The following is a 17,635-nucleotide window of genomic DNA, read 5'->3' as shown; positions in this document are numbered from 1 at the left end:
CCTCGAAAGGTTTTGCTGAGTGTTTGGTGGGATTGGAAAGGAATTATCCACTATGAGCTGCTCCAATCTGATCGAACGATTGACTCTACATTTTACTGTCAACAACTGATGAGATTGAAGCAAGCAATCCAAAAAAAAAACACCAGAACTGATCAACAGAAAGGACTTCGTCTTCCATCAGGACAACGCTAGACCACACACATCTTTGATGACTCGGCAAAAACTGGAAGAGCTTGGCTGGGAAGTTTTTATTCATCCACCATATAGCCCTAACCTTGCACCATCGAACTACCATTTGTTTGGGTCAGTGCAGAACTCCCTTAATGGAGTAATGTTGGCTTCAAGAGAGGACTATGGAAATTACTTGTCGCAGTTTTTCGCCGAAAAACCAGAAAAGTTTTACACTGATGGACTAGAGTTGACAAAGAGTGGTCGACCAACATGGTACATATTTGGTTCATTAAAGTTCCTTGTAAATATAAAAAAATAAGTTGAAGTTTGATTAGAAATACGAAAAGACTTTTTCGACTACCTAATATGCCTTTACAAAGAAATCAATTAAAAAATGGTTTTTCTGACTTGCAAGTAGTAATTATGAGTATTTTTAAAGAAAGGATCGAAGATAATAATAAGAAGAAGCATTTATCGATAATAAAAAACTAATTATATAATAGTAATAAAAAAGCTAGCATCTTCTTAGTAATATTTTAACCTTGATATTTCTGATGCAAAGTAAACCTGTAACGTTTTCCGGTTAAGCAGGGACGTTTTCCAAACAAGTGCTGCCAAATATTTGAGCATACCAAAGTGACACACACATGCATACAAACACATATGCAGAATAACGTTGACGCCATGCATTGTTCGATGTGAACTTTTAGCCCACAAAGCAGCAAAGTGCATGCATTTGCACAAAAATGGGCAAAATGTTGCAATAAACTCAGCAATACAAAACAAAAGCAAAAACAAACACAAAACAACGGCAATAATAGCAACTTGCTGAGTGAAAAAATGGCAACGCCAAAAAGCGGGGAACGCCATAAAAATAAATGTTAATAAAACAAAAATCAGCAACAACAACAACGCGAATTCCGTCTACTGCGCTTAATGCTGCGGAAATTATCATTGCGCTCCATCTCATGCGGCATGTGGCATGTGGCACGTCGACGTCAGCCATCAGACGTCACATACCGCCACTACACCAGCTGAGCTAAGCTGTTGGCCATTGTTGCTGTACTTTTTTGTTGCGCTACCACTGCTACAGTTACTTTACGTTGGCATACATGCCGCGTGCTTGCCACATTTCGACGTTTTTGTCGCTTTTCTGCTTTGCGCTTTATCTTTACGCATTGTTTGTTGCGTCAATGTTGCGGAATTTTAAATTTTACACGCACACACACACACTTGCATACCTGCAACTCCACCGCCGCCCTGTCGCATGGCAATTGCAACATCAGCAACCTGACAGTCCCATATCCAGCGGGAGCTTATCTGCTCTCCAAGAGAAAAGCGTAATAAATGGTGAGAGCGCTGAAATGGAGGAAAAGCGGCGTGGCAACCAAAAAACGGTAAACAAGTTTTTCACATTTCGTATGTTGTACTATTAATATACCGTTAAACCGCAGCGAAAATGTGTTGTTGCAAGTACCTAGGCACCGTGGCAATAACATGTGGCACGTTGAAGTGGCAAAAACGACCAGGCAAGGTTGAGAAAATTTAATGTGCTCTGACCACATTATTCGCTCCGATTTCATCGTTACTTTTTGCAAGTAAATTCTGTGGTGTATACATACACACGTTTATATACAGCCATTTGGTTGGTGGTAATAGTGTGGTTCATAATAGGTTGGGTAATAACAAGCATATGTATTAACATTGCTTGTTAGCTTTATAATATCGTTATAATTATCAATGTTAGTATTATTGTTATTTCTTCGATTTTTATTAATATTCATACTCATACTTGTATTTTAATTGAATTCACTTCAATATTCGTATTCAATTCATATTCGCAATTGCTTCCATATTCGTACTCATGTTCACACCCACATTCTCTTCTACATTATTTTTCACTCATAGTTATACTTATACTCACAATTATATTCTTACCTATATTTTAGTTCAATTCAATATCCAAAGCCGTTGTCATTTTATTCATTTATCCATATACGTACTCATACTCAAACTGATTCTTGTCTCCGCATTCATTATCATACTACTGTGAGCAAAAAATAGTAAGACTTTTTATTTTTAATTTCGAAAATTGTGAAGCCCATTGCATCTATCCCATTTACTAATTTAGTATGACCGTCAGTAATATCTGTGCCAAATATCACATCAAAATAATAATTAGTAGTTAGTATACGAATGTCTTTTTGAAGTACATAAAGTGAATTTATCCAACAAAGAAATTCCATTCAATTTTTGTGGACGAAATTAAATTTGTGAACATTTCTGAAACGTTCAGAATATTGGAAAAAGCCTTCGGTGAGAATAGTTTGTTGCGCGGAAGTGTTTTTGATTGGCACTAATCATAAGTGGGTTGAGAACGCGTTGACGACAAACCACAACCAACATGGCCATCAACAGCAACTGATGATAAACACGCTAAGAAAATAAAATAACTGGTGATTCTTTATCGACGATTAACACGTCAGAGATCTTACTGGCGTCGTTGGAATATCGAAAGAATCCATTACCAGAATGTCATGGGACGTATTATTACTGACGATGAGTCTCGAAGCTATGCTTACAGCCCGGAAACTGATGAACAGTCGGTCAAATATCGTGACAAAGGTGAGCTGAAGCCGAAAAAACAGTTCAAAAATTAAGGTTATGTTGATAGTTTTCTTCGATTATCGAGTTGTGGCGCCCTCCAAATTCCTTTCAACCAGCCGAACTGTTCACAAGGAATACTTTTTGAGTGTTATGCGTCATTTCCACGAAGCTATTCGTAAAAAGTGGTCGGCATTATGGGCCAACAACTCTTAGTTTTTGCACCACGATAATGCACCGTCGCGTACTGCATTGATTCTTCTTGACATGTTCGCCAATTTTTTGCTAATATCGTACCGTAACCATCGTATTCGCCTGAATAAGTTCCGTGTGACTACGGCTCTGGCTACGGGCTTTGAGTAAATGGAATACATTAACCGCATTGAAGGCTATTCCGGTATTGACTTTTACAACTGTTTCGAGGATTGGAAGACATGTTGGCTCTGTTGTATCTAGGCCAAGAGAGATTACATTGAGGGAAATTACATACTTGTAGATTTTTAAGAATAAATTAAGAATTTTTAAATTATCAACAAAGTCTTACTATTTTTTGCTCATAGTAGTATGTAATATGAACTCATATTCGTATTCACTTTAATATTCAATTTTATTTAATTTTCAAAATCATTCATAGTCATATTGACATATACTAATATACATATTCACATTCATTAAGGGGTTAAATGGGTTTACGGGTTTCAAAAAATCGATTTTTTTATTGTCTTATTAAATTTTGCAACTCCTCTGAAATATTGCACTAAAGTATCAAGTTGATCCGAGTAATAGTTTCGGAGATACAGCCTTCAGAACTTGAGCGCTCGATGCTAGCTAGGCTAAGTGCGACGTGTTTAAACGCGTTTTTCTTCGAAACTGTGCTTTTGAAGATTTCTCGAGAACTCCTCTCCCGATTTTCATGAAATTTTACAAATGTCTGTGAGATACAATTCTTAAAGGCTTGGACGAAGGATTTTTTCTATTGCGATTAATTAAAAAAAATTGTTGCGAAATTTTAATTTTTTTGTAAAAATGTCTGGCAAAAATCCAATTTTCAGATTTTTTTCCTTCGTCGAAATTCTTAGTTAAGATTTTAACTAAAAATCGAATTTTTCGCTTTAGATGATCCTGTAAGGAGCTATCTTGCCAACGCGGGCACATCTTAAAAAAAAAAAAATTTTAATATTTTTTTTGAAAAATTTTAGAATTTCATTGTTAATAGTGTATGTTCGTAACAATAAAAATTCTAATAAAATATTTAATTTTTTATATGAAAAAAAAATTGTTGAAGAAGACAGTTTTTTACCCGAGGAAACCCTCTAATGCCTTTGTATCGCCATTTCGTTAATAATTATACCCTGAACAGGGTATATTAAGTTCGCCACGAAGTTTGCAACACTCAAAAGAAAACGTCACAGACGCCATTATAGTATATAGTATATGTTATACAAGTGATCACCGTGACGAGCCGAGTCGATACGGTCCATCTGTCTGCACATAAGTGAACTAATTCCTCATTTTCTGATATATCGATTTGAAATTTTTCACAAGCTCTTTTCTCCCCAAGAAACTGCTCATTTGACGAAACCACCGATATCGGATCACTATAGCATATAGCTGCCATACAAACTGACCAGCCACTATCAAACTGTTTTTATTTTAGAAGAGTAATATAACTAAAGCGGCAACCTAAGTTAACGTTTTTGCTTGTTTTAAAGTTATTTTGGCATATAATCTCAGTTTTTAGTAATTTGGTTAATTTCTATACCTTTTTCATTTGAACCACCCATTATACTCATTTACCATTTGCAAACCGACGTAAGCACGCTGTGCCAGACCAATCGCCGGTAAACGAACAAACATAATTGCATTTTGATGTTTATGCAACATACGGTACAGCAATGAAATTTCACACTGACGCCCACATGCACACACACGTACACGTGCACACACAAGCAGCTCTTAAAATTTATGTGAAATCCAAAAATACTTAACTACAACAAAAGGAATGCAATTTGCCACAACAACTCATTTGCAAGCTGGCAACACGCGTGTAGCTGCTACAGACGAGCTAACTGTACACACATACACATGCAGGTGTATGCCATGTTCATATGTGTGTGTAGGTGCGAGTAATGAAAAAGAATGTGCGGCATAAAAAACACCGACAGTGCGGCAAATGCCGCAGGACATAGTCGGTTTGTTGTGGCCCAAATAGCAACAGTCAATATCTATCAACAGCACAACAACAATAACAAAAATATCAGCCATACATTGGCACTGGCGTAAATTGAGTCATTTTTTAATTGTTTTCCGGTTCGTTTAGTAATTTAATGCCACGGTAATTAACTTTATAAATTCTTGGCAAGTGTTGATGTTGTTATTGTTTTTGACTTTTTGTTTTTGCTTACATTGTTCGTAATATTTTAACATATTTTGCAATAATTTGCATTTGCTGAGAGCCAATATGGCAGCTGCAGTAGATTTTACATCCGCCGCACACTAATTGCCAGACCGAATATTAAAAATATTAAAAAAAAAACTTTAAAAAAAATTTAATAATATTAAAAAAAATAAATAGGAATAAAAAAAAAGTTAAAAAAAATTTTTATAAAATTTTAAATATTTTTCCAAACTTTTTTCACAATTTGTTCGAAACTCTGTCATAGTCAAGTTAGCAAGTAAATAGTCGCATGCATATGAACTGCTTGCAACACCACTGCGTATGAGTGACATGTTAATGTGTGACGTAATAAATATATTCAGATTCACTGCTACTGCACTGTTAACCGCTATGCCACCAGCTGTGTTTAAGCATCAACATTATGATTCAATCAGTTTTCTGTCTGTTTTGCAAAAGCACCAGCACCAGCAACAACAACAATAATAACAACTAGCATCACCACCATTAACAGTAACCACAACAACATGTCACAATATGTACAGCCTTACTGTCACTTAAGCGTCCTTGTCGCTCCGCTCCTCGAAGCTTGTCTGGCGCTGAAGTGAGGAAGCGTCGGAAACCACAGCGATAAACGGTAACTGGAGACTATTTTACACATGCAAAATGTAGGTAAATGATTTGCAGCCATCTGCATAATACAAATACATACATGTATGCACACACACATATATAACCACACACACACACACATTGTTTACTCGCCAGTTAAGCCGATTCAATTGTACGCGCTGCGTCTGGGGTGACAAAATGCCTTCAAGGCGCTGGCTTGACTCACCACAAATCATTGGCGAGTTTTCATAAATGAGTAAGTGGTGTGTAAGTAAGTAAGTAGGTGATTACAAAGACAACTACAATTGTCTGACGCACATAACCAAGCACAATGACGCATGCCGTACATGTGGATCGCTCAATTTGTATGCACAAACACACATACACATACATGTATTCGTAGGTTCTTGCAGCTGTGGCATTTCCTTTGCCGTCAGAGCGAGTTTGGGCCACCATCACACAGCCACACTGACACACAAGCACACATACTTTGGCACTTAAGGGAATGCTTAATACTTTCATGAATAAGTCAGTATGGCATGCACTTTGTGGACTGTGGCAGCTCTGCTGACCGCTGCTGCCGGTAAGTCAGTCGTTGTTAGCAGCAGCTAGTTCGTAGTTTGGTACGCTGTGTGCTTTTAATTTTTACTATTTGTGTCTCCTTCTGCCAACGCTTTGTGCTGGAGTGCGCTTAAGCCTCTTGGATCTTGGCTCTTTTTGAAGGGCGATTTTTTTGAATGGCATAAAATATGGCATTTTAATGCTTCTTATGTCAAGTAAAGCCTTGGCCACAATCCACACTTTCTTTTATTTTTAACGAAAGATTTGATTTGACTGACATTGATTTACCTAGTGCACATGTGGCCAGTCTTAAGATATCTTGATTTGATTGGCACACACTTTTCGCTTTATCTAAGGCAGGATATAATTGTGGAAACCTGAATGAATTCAAATGGTCAAAGGCACTGATCACGAAGGTATTTGCTCTTCAAATTAAGCTCGCCTTAAAATTGTTCCCATTTTTCTAAGGAATGCGACTTGTACAATGTTAAGCATTGCATAAATACCTACTGTGTGAACTGCAAAACATGTGCGAGAACACTTAAAGAAGTTTTATTATTTATTTACGTTATAACATGAGTCGGTTTAAGGGGTACGACTGTGAGTGAATTTTAAAATGTCAATTTTTTTGCAAATACTTAAAGTATATCAAGTGTAATGATATGTGACATGTACAAATGTATGAATACTCTCCGAAAATCTTAAATTGACTCAATTTTCAAGAATTTTCTAACTTAGTGTATTTAACTCGTACAGGGTTTGTGCGGAAACTAATAGAACTGATTTTCTTCCATCGCGACTGTACTTCGGAGCGTATGCGCGCCGACTAGATTAGGTAGAGGGCATTAATAGCTAACGAACGAGCGGCTGGTCAGTTGCCTTCGAGCACCTGGAGAGTCAGTGCAAATCGAAAATGCAGCGTTCGTTGGAACAAAGGTACGCGATTAAATTAAGTGGTGTGTTTAGGTGACACCAGGCCATGTAAGAAAGTGACCCTCAATTTTTGAATAATCACAGGTGACGAGTCCTGCATCTTTGAGTATAATCTCAAAACAAAGAGGCAATCTTCCTTTTTGTTTGAGACGACAGAGGGAATCCAAACTGCATGCATCTCGGCTCTCAAGGCTATTTCGGGGAATGCCTTTCGCGACATCTTCAATGCTTGGAAATCGCATTTTTTTGTATGCGAAGACCTACACCTCAAATCAAGCTGTAAAAACCACTCGGTCCAGTTGGCTGCCTCCAGGGATCAAACATGTTATGACCGTGGAATCAATATCCTTGCCCGAAAGCTGCCAAAAGGTATTGGATCAAAATAAGAAATATATAATTTGTTTTTTACTGAATTTACTTTGGGAACGACACAATAAATTGTTAATACCTTTGAAGAGAGATGAAGACAAAAACTATGATTTCTGTAACTCGACTTAGTTTTGGGAAGTCAGTACCAGAACGAGTGTATCTTGTAGCGAGTTTAATGACAATGGACTCACAAAAACTAAGCGTATGTTTTGGCAAACTAAAGGTGGGCTCTAGATAAACTAAATTTCACTAACACGGGTCATCCCTTGGATCCATGTTTTTAAATAAGAATCACATCGTCTCAATAATACTTCGCAGTATACAATATTAGAACTTATCAATTCGCTGCGGCTAGTTGAGACGTTGTGGCTTAGGAGAGTGCACAATAGACTCTAGGTAGCGGTGCAATCCTCACTTACTTATCTAATCCAGGTCATTAATTTAATGTAAACTAACCGTTGATTATTTAAAAACACAAATTTAGCTTACTGTTTTCGCAGAGCGAATCACATAACCTTTTTTTGAGTAATAAACTGGAAGTCCACAACGTGATCCGAGAACAACAAATGTACTTTGTTCAACTTTCCCCAGGAACACATCAATAAATTATTTGGCAATCCCCATAAAATAGAAAATAAAGTAACAAGTGTGATGTCGTCAACCTAAGCGTTACATATGTAAATAAAGGCTATTAGCAGTTAAAGGGACATCACATGACAGCAGCGGGTAACAAGTGTTCAACTTCAATTTAATTCGAGTTATTAATGACATTTCGAAATGATTTGCGTATCGAGGCGTACAAGGGACAAACTGCAAACGTATGGCTCGTTAGTAAATGTTGAGAATATATTTACTTAACTGGGATAAGGAGAAAATTGAAAAGAAAACGAGCATAAGCCAGAGCCAGTTCGCACAAGCGCGCATTAAGGGATGTGCGCACTTAAGTGAGGAAAGGGCAAATTGAAGCAATTTAGTGAGTTCAGTGAGGGGAAAATATATGCAAAACAGCAGAAGGAATATCAGCATTATCCCCATTTTATTAGTGCAGTTTCTGTCGACAAGCGGCAGCGGGCCACCACAGCTCGATAATATTTATGCAAATACAAATTGAGTGAGTCAAATGACGGGACGCAAAGCGGGTCGACCGAGACGCAGAGAAGAAAGTGACAAGCAAAATGGCGCAAAAACAGATGATGATGAATAGCTTATGCTAAATATTTTATGATAATTTGTTTGTTAGTTTGTTTGGGTAGTTTCTGCACCACTGCCACCCGAGCGACCAGCCAACCAACCGTCCGAACAGCAAACCACCGAACGGACGAATGAATAAATGAAGTGATTGATGGTTAAATGACAACGCGTTTGTATGTGCGTGTGCGTGTGTGTGGGATGATTTGGAAAAAATATGTCAAGTGAATAGTTTGGCATGCAAATCCGCCACAAGCACGCTTAGCGACAAACCTGCTGCTGCCGCACTAAGTAGCAAGTCATAGAACAACAACAAGCAAGCTGATTGCAATAACATGATCATAAACGGGGAAAGCGTACGCAACAACAACAACGGTTGGGAATATAAATATCTAATAACGGATACGACACATGTTGGTTTCCACAGGGAAATTATGCGTAATCGGCATAAAAGTTGAGGTTATATTAACAAATCATCAACTATTTGAATGGCATACATTTCTTTTGCACTCGGACTATAGAGAATATGACGAGAAAGCTAATATACAACTGAATTCGAACTGTGAATAAATATGAGGCGTTTTCCTTTGAGAAATGAGTGATGAAAAGCAAAGATATAAAAAAAAGATAATCAAAGTCGCTAGAAATGCTATTAAATAAATAGTATTGACTGCTTTTCGTAAATTATACAATTTACTAGCAGACTATAAATTGTCACCTAAAATGCAAGATAACGTAGGGTCACATTTTATAAGTTGACGGGTGAAGAAAAACGGATGTAATAGAAACCACATATTAAATATTGAAACAAAATTTGTGTTTTGGTTATAAAATGGTTATTAAATGGTTATTATATTTGGTTATCTATTGGCTATCTATTGGCTATATATTGGTTATATCTGACAGCGGAAGCTGAAAATTTTATGCTACATATATGTAACATGATGCAGTGAATCTTAAGCAATAAAAAACTAAATTTCGGTTTTTTGATGATACGTTGTTTTTCATTTTAGGTGACGAAATAAAGTTTTACGACATTTTTTCACAAACTGATGAATATTTGGACTAATTACAGCCAAAAACAAGACAAAAATATTTGGAAAAGTTGAACTGAGCATAGACAAAAAACAAAATAAAATAAACATTTAATAATCGGAAAATATTGCTTGAACATAGTCGATCAAATGCAATAAAACCCTCTTATAAACTCTGATAAATATTTATTGGCATTTCATTTCTCGTTTAAATGCGAATCAAATATTATTCATGCGCAATGAATGCTTTTAGTTTATAAATTCCAGTCCATAAAATCGCATTATGATTATTTTGTTAACTGTGCGTGTATATGTGTACATTTGTTTTTGTGCTTCTTTAGTTCTGACACTCGGGCAATGCTTACTTTCAGTGCTGTCAATTGCTGAAAACTCAAAACTATGCAAATTATTAAAAGGCCCATGAAAATGTAATCAAACGATAAATAAACATGTATGTTATATAAGGTTGTTGTTGTTGTTGTTTCGGTTGTTTGGCTTTGAGAAAAAGGATAGACAGACAGCGACAGCAACAGCAACAGAAGCAGAAACAGATAAATGACTCATAAATAAATTTAAATGTCCGAAAATAAATGTGTCACAAAAACGTGTATGAAATGCTTAATATTATATAACGGGGGTTTAGTGAATGAATGGCACTTCAGTTATCTGACAGGGCGGGTGTGAGAACAAACTTGACAGTTTTGTCGCTTCAGAAAGGCGGTTGGGGCGCATAGTTAATTTGAAATGAAATTTCAAACCCTTGCCTTCCTCACAAGTGAGATTTATAGGACTTGTTCTGTTGTTGTTGTTAGAATTTAGAATAAATATAAGTTTTTGTAGAAATACTTTTAGAGCTGAGTGTTAATATGTGTGCATTGCAACTATTAAAATGCTTTTATCTTTCCGCTGAGTAACAGTTTGTTCTCTTCATACTTAAGAAATATCACTCATACGCCATGTGAGGCATTGGGAAGTGTATGCAAATTAAAAATTTTTTAATTCAAAATTCTGCACATTCGTGTAAACTGAATCAGGCTCAAAAATATTTAGATACTTATGCACACATTTAACACTTCAGCGCCTAAATGTATGCAAAGTAATGCACAAATGCCATATATCAACTCACAAAGTGCGCTGTTTGGTCACTAAGCACTCATAAAAGCTATCCATATTTGTGTGATTTCCGCTATTTCTCTGCTTGTCACAAACATTCGCTGTGCCTGTTCGAGTGTGCTATTAGCGAAAAAGTTTGAAAAATAGCGACAACAACAAAAAACGAATATAATGTTATATATTTAAAAATTATTGTTCAACAAGCATGACGACAGCAATGACGGGTCGCCAAGGCATGGCAAACCAAATTTATATTGCAAAAAAAAAAAAAATATTTTTAAAAGTGTACATTTCTGGTGAATTTTTGCAGTTTGCAGCTTGCAGTTAAACGTGTTTTCATAACTTTTTAAAAGCCAGCCACTTGTTGTGTCCACATTTGACAACTGAAATCATTCAATAACAATTGCAAAAACAACATTTTCTAATGTATTTAACAACAGCAGTCATCAGCGTCACTCATGGCGCACACATTGGCACAATATGGTGACAAGACCTTTATTAGTGTATGTGTGCATCAAACTAGTAGAAAGAAGACTGACAGTGGGTTGAGTGGCCAATGGAATACTATTTAATTAGTACAAAAATCAGATGTCCATACTGTAAATCACATATTTTAGTGAAAATATTATAAAATATTTAGAGTAATAAAAGTAAAGGGAACAGAAAATACTTGAACCTTTAATAATTATGAGAAAAGCTTTGCCCAACAAAACCCGAATATCATAAGAGTATTTAAAATTATATATTTTTTTAATTTTTTTTTAATATGTTTGATGCTTACTTATGAAAAGGTCGGTCATTTTGATTGTTTAGTTGATGGCTGCCAGCTGTTTTGCTTCATTTTCTTGTTTTTTCAAAAAATGGACTAAAGAATATGGATAAATTTTTGTCCGAAAAACAAAATTAAGTGCGCGAAAGCATTCCAAATGTTGGCTGTGACATATGGTGAAGCTACCTTGAACAAAAGCACGATTATTGTTGGTACAAATTGACTATTGAAATATGTATGTTAACACGTCTACTCACGCATCGCTGCTTATGTGCAAATATTCGGCCAAAAACAACACATTAATGATGTCGCAGCCAGCATATTCTCCAAACCTGAGCCTCTGTGACTTTTTTGCTCCTAAAACTGAAGAGGTCCATAAAAAGACGACGCTAACCTACGATTGATCAGAAAAAAGCGCAATGAAGGAGGAGCTCAACTAGATCACAAAGAATTACTTTTGACCTTTGAAAATTGGAAAAATGCTAGCGGAATTGCAAAATAGATTAAACGCAGCTCCAGAACCCTTGATAGATATTTAAAGCATCCAGATGCATATGTAGAACACTAAGCACTATCTGAACAATCGGATTTAGAATACATGATGTGGACTGTTTTATCTGACACTCGATTTAATGATTGGCGTTCAGTTGTCGTTACTGATGAAAAACGTTTAATTTAGGTGGCCCTGATGGCTTTCAATACTATTATCACGATTTGCGGAAAGATGAGCTATATTTAAGTCGTCAACACAGCCGAGAAGGTGTGTCATGTTGTGTAATGTCATAGCCCGACCACCATATTCTCCAGACCGTTAATGTCATAGCCCGACCACCATATTCTCCAGACCTTAACGTAATTGAAAAGGTTTGGGGCGGCTAACACGGAAGGTATAAAAAGGGAGAAAGCAATACAAAGATAAGGAAACATAAACTGCAGCTACTAAAAGTGTTTGGAGCAAGATTTCCTTGACCTGCATAGATTCCCTGTATCATTGAATGAAAGACCGGATATATGAAATTATTACTAACAAAGGAGGCACTCATTACTGAAATTATTATTATTTTATTTCTAATAAATCAAATATTAACAAGCAAAAATAAACAAAAGTGTAATATTTCCTAATTTGGATTTTGCGTTGTTGTTTCTGGCATATTAAAATGTGTATATTGATAGCAATTCAACTATGTATACATAGCTTTATCTAATAAGACCAGTTACTTTACCTGCGTTGTTTGCAGCGACAAAAGAACACGAAATTTTTACTTATATAGTAAAGCATTTTAAAGGTGAAACCGGTAAAAATAAAAAATCACAAACTTTTGACTTATGTCGTTTTATGCGTAAAGCGCACAGGTACAATTTTTTATGCGCAATCAGCATATTCAACAGAAGTAGTGAGAGGGTATGAGTAGATGCAAAGAATTACAATAAACAAACGGTGATAAATGTGTATGTGTATATACGTGTATACATATGTACATATATCATGTACCACGCAATGTACTCTGCAGTGGTTTATAGTTTATCTTGAGCAACCTGCAATCAACCTTGTACACCAACCTTACCTCGCAGATATTTGTCAACAAGTGTGTGTGTGTGTGTTTGTGTGAGTAAATTGTTGTCGAATTAATAGCTGAAACGTGATTTTGAATTAATTTCAAGTTGCTCATTATGACAACGGTGCACATTTCCCTAACGAAAATGCGCCCCAAAATAACCTGCTCGTCAGCAGAAAAAAGATTTCTGCACTTCAGTTCGCTACGCCTTGAGCTTTTTGAGTTTGTGTTTACCCGCAATGAAGTGCCAAATTACCATCCGATTAGACTTAATGATACTTTAAGTGACAAAGCACCTTTACGGCGGTGGGGCATGCGTAGCACGTGCGCCCCCTGTGTGCTTATGCCTGCGGTTCACTTTGATATATGTATGCATATGCTGTGGTGGCTGTAGTGTGTGTGGCAACATAATTCATTTGCGGCCAATGTCTCATAACGTTTTTGTGGAAACTTTCCTCCTCTATCAAGCTTCGATTTATTCATGGCCTTCTGCTTGGCCCGCTAATATTTATGATGTACTCTCTCCCGCACTTAGATATCACTTGCCTCAACTTAACTATTCAATAAATCTACTCGCACCTACTTAAATGGAAACTTTGCCTATTAAATTTGATTTATTTTCGCAAAGTCTGCGCCATCGTGTAATCGTTTTTAATAGTTTTTACATGTTGTACAATATTTATAAGTAGTTAATAACGGTTAAGTGAACATTGGTCAAACGGACCGCAGATAATAATATATCATGGTGGTGAAGACTGGCCTCTGGAGTGGACATTGTCCAGTTTTTCGAGGCTTTGATTAATAGGAAAATGTGAAATTTGTTGTGATGAATGCAGGTTTTTGCTTTTCTTTTCTTTTGCGTTTATTGAAGCTTTTTAATTGATGAAAACTTGAATAATATAGAAACTAAAGTTAAGTTAAGTAAACTAAAACGCAAAATGTTCGAGAAAAGTCCTATACACACATCATGTGGTCCGAGTGATATATATATTGATAGTCGAAAAAGTCTTTTCGTATTTTGTCAATAGATGTCGTATATCTCCAGTGCTACCAATCACATTGTCTTATTCCATATAGTGTTGAAAAGGTATTATTTTAGACTTCATTTAACCAAAAAAAAAAATTCGGGGAAGTTGAAAAAAAGTTACAGCTGTTCAAAAATGAGGGAAAGTAATGAAGAAAGGGAAGAATGCCACGCAAGCCACCAATGAAGTTTTTGAAGTTTACGGAGAGGACTCTGTATCATTTCGTATAGTACAACAATGGCTCGCTCGCTTCCGTTATGGAAATTTCGAAATTTCGATTTACACTGATGGATTAATGTCTCTAGTGGGAAAATGGCAAAAAGTGGTCGACCAAAATGGTGCATATTTATTTATTTATTTAGTAGTATAAATATAAAAATAAAATAAGTTTGATAGGAAATACGAAAAGACTTTTTCGACTACCCAATATATCAGAGATAGGACTTCATACCAAAAATTTTTTTAAACTGTTTTGTGATTTCTCCATTCAATATCGTTTAAGTACTCAACAAAGATGTACACCAACAAAGAGTATTCTCTTAACATTCGACACTTATTATATTTTTCTTATAGATGCACACATATATTTCCTGCAACTTCGTTAAGCCGTTATTCAAAATAGTTTTTTAAGTTTATGATTTACCTTTTTATAATTTGTTAGTTAAAAATTTTATTGCTCGCCATATTTACCTTCATCTAATGATAAATGCTTTTCGTTGAGCAATTTTTGCCCTGAGCACCATTTTATAGTCATTAAAATATTTTCTGGCATTCTTTTCTATTTAGTGAAATATGACTTACATATGTATGTATACGAAAACGGTCTGCAATATTTTATAATTGCGCAGTATTTCACATGTTTCACATACTATAATAGTTACTATCCAAATGTGAACTTCGGTTGCAACGAATCTAACAGGTCAATTAGAAAATCCCCAGCCAACCATAAACACATTTTTTTGGCAAAATTCGTTTTTTTATTCAACGTGGTTCCCTTCGAGAACGATAGACCGATTATAGCATTAGACGACACTATTTTTATAGTACGCTCTGTCATTTTGCTAAGCATAAATTTCGGCGATGAGCTCTCCATTCCACAAAAATTTCTTCCAAGCGAGCATTCTTGTGATATCTTAAAACAGAAAATACTCGTATTCACTGGAAAACAGAATACGATGGATGCGGAAGCAAGTCAAAGCCCAATTCATGGCTTTTTGCCATTGTTTTCACTGACTTCTGACACAGTGCTTTCCCGTGGTGAAATACAACTTTCTTTTTACTCTTTTTTACGCGAGTTCATCGTGTGCAGTTCACTCGAATAACTGTCGATCAGACATCGGTGTAAAAACTCGGTTTTATTACGCCGGAACATTTCCATGTACTGCTCTAAATCATCGTCATTGTTTTTGGTCAAAAGTGAGCTCGCACGGCATCCACTTTGCACAGAGATTTCTCATACCTAAATATTCATGAATGATATAATGTACACATGTGGTTGATACCTTTGGAGTGCGAGCTATTTCAAGCAACTTCATCTTGCGGTCATCCTAAATTATTTTGTGGGCATTTTTGATGTTTTAGTCGGTAACAAACTCTTTTGGGCATCCACTGCGTTCTAAAACTTATCATACCAATACCTAATGGCCGATTTTCCTGGGACAGTGTTCGAAAAGTTGACATCAAGTCAAGTTTTTTTTCTTCAACCGTTTTTCTCAGTATAACAAAACTTGCTTCACTCAAAATGATCTAATTTGTAAACTATTGAACCGACAGCTGTCGAGTTTATGTACGCGATTTTTAAAGATTAGGAATAACTAAAAATCTGAGGGACCAGTTCGCATATTTACGAACAAATATGGCTAAATTGAGTCAACTCGTCAAGCTAATCGTAGAATGTCCCCGACGTTTTGTTCTGAGAGTTAAAAGCTTCGTAGCAAACTTAAAATACCTTGTGCAGGTTATGAAATCTTAGTTTGACTTATATGGGCCATATTTTTTATTATAATATTTCCGGCCACCAAAATGTATTTCACGTTTCCTTTAGTACGAATTTCTAGCGAAAGAACTGCGCCCTAACTCAGCTCTTCTTTACTTCTTTATAATTTGGTTTCTTTTGACTGAACTTCAAATGAGTTTAATGAAAATCAACTGGCAAAACGGTACTGTATCTTCATTCTTATTCAACTGGAAATTCGTCGACATCATCGTCGTCGTTACTAGTATTGAAAGTCAGTAGCTTTCATTCACTCACCGGCTGATAACGGTGAAAGCATCAATGCTGAAATAGGCGCCAGTGTCGTCAGTTAGTATCATGACAGCAATTTTCATATTTTATGGCCACTGCTTTGCCTTGTAATATCCATATAAATACATCAAATTGTAAGTATGTATATATACATATATAGTATATATTAACCCCGCTATTATCCTAGCTTCTATAGCAACCCTCACACCGTTAGCATGAATGAAAGCTTCAAGCTTTAAGCGTTATCCGCGATTCCACCCCTTCTCTTCAGTGCTTCGAACATTTGGCGCTACTATCAGCTGTTGTGTACCTCCGCTCCTCTATTTAATACCCGACTTCACTTCAATTCTTCGGTTGCTCTATTATCCAACCACTTGTGCTGCTCTAGTCGTAGCATGCACTTTGACTGTGCTCTCTTGTTGTTAATTTCTTGTTCTTCTTATTGCACGGTATTACCAAGCGACAATGAAGTCAAGTGGAATTAAGATTTCAATACCCATTCGCTTGAGGGCGTTATCCTCATTCTAGCCTAGCTGCTATATACGCTCAGTTGCTCAGTCATCCCGTTGTGCAGTCATTCATTTATTTATGTACAAGCATTTAGCTGAGAGCTTGTATGGCGTTAACACGCCTTTTAAGCATCGCGCTGAGATTGCCGTTGCCATTGCCGTGCGCATCAATGTAACTTATGGTTATCGCCATTGTTGTTGAGGTTATCACTGTTGTTGCTGCTGCTGCTGTTAATGCTTATGTATATTTTGACTTATAGATTATGGAATTTGCTTTGATTTCCCCCACCAAGGCGAACGCTGACGCTCCAAATTTTATATCCAATCGTCAGCATAGTTAGCAGTCTTATCGCCATGTCAAATAGCTGCTCCCTCCACGGCTAAGCGTTGGTATTTATTTATAACTTAGCGGGAGAATAACCCTTCAACCTCCATTTTGTAAGTTCAAATGGAAATAGAAATATACACACACATTTTGCTGTTAGTTTCCGTAAGCGCACGCGAATTTTTATTTCGTTCAAGTAATGGATGCCTGCAATTTTCATCCGGCT

The 17,635-nt window shown here is 36.3% G+C and overlaps 1 protein-coding gene across 1 annotated transcript in view; it reads right to left on the bottom strand.

Moving 5' to 3' along the window:
• Positions 1–17,635, bottom strand: part of LOC126756878 (uncharacterized) — a 349,030-nt gene that overhangs the window by 50,884 nt on the left and 280,511 nt on the right.

This window comes from Bactrocera neohumeralis, chromosome 4, assembly GCF_024586455.1.
Source record: "Bactrocera neohumeralis isolate Rockhampton chromosome 4, APGP_CSIRO_Bneo_wtdbg2-racon-allhic-juicebox.fasta_v2, whole genome shotgun sequence".
Lineage (NCBI taxonomy): Eukaryota > Metazoa > Arthropoda > Insecta > Diptera > Tephritidae > Bactrocera > Bactrocera neohumeralis.
The sequence above is the reverse complement of the archived record's forward strand: the minus strand, read 5'-3'. Positions and strand labels throughout refer to the sequence as shown.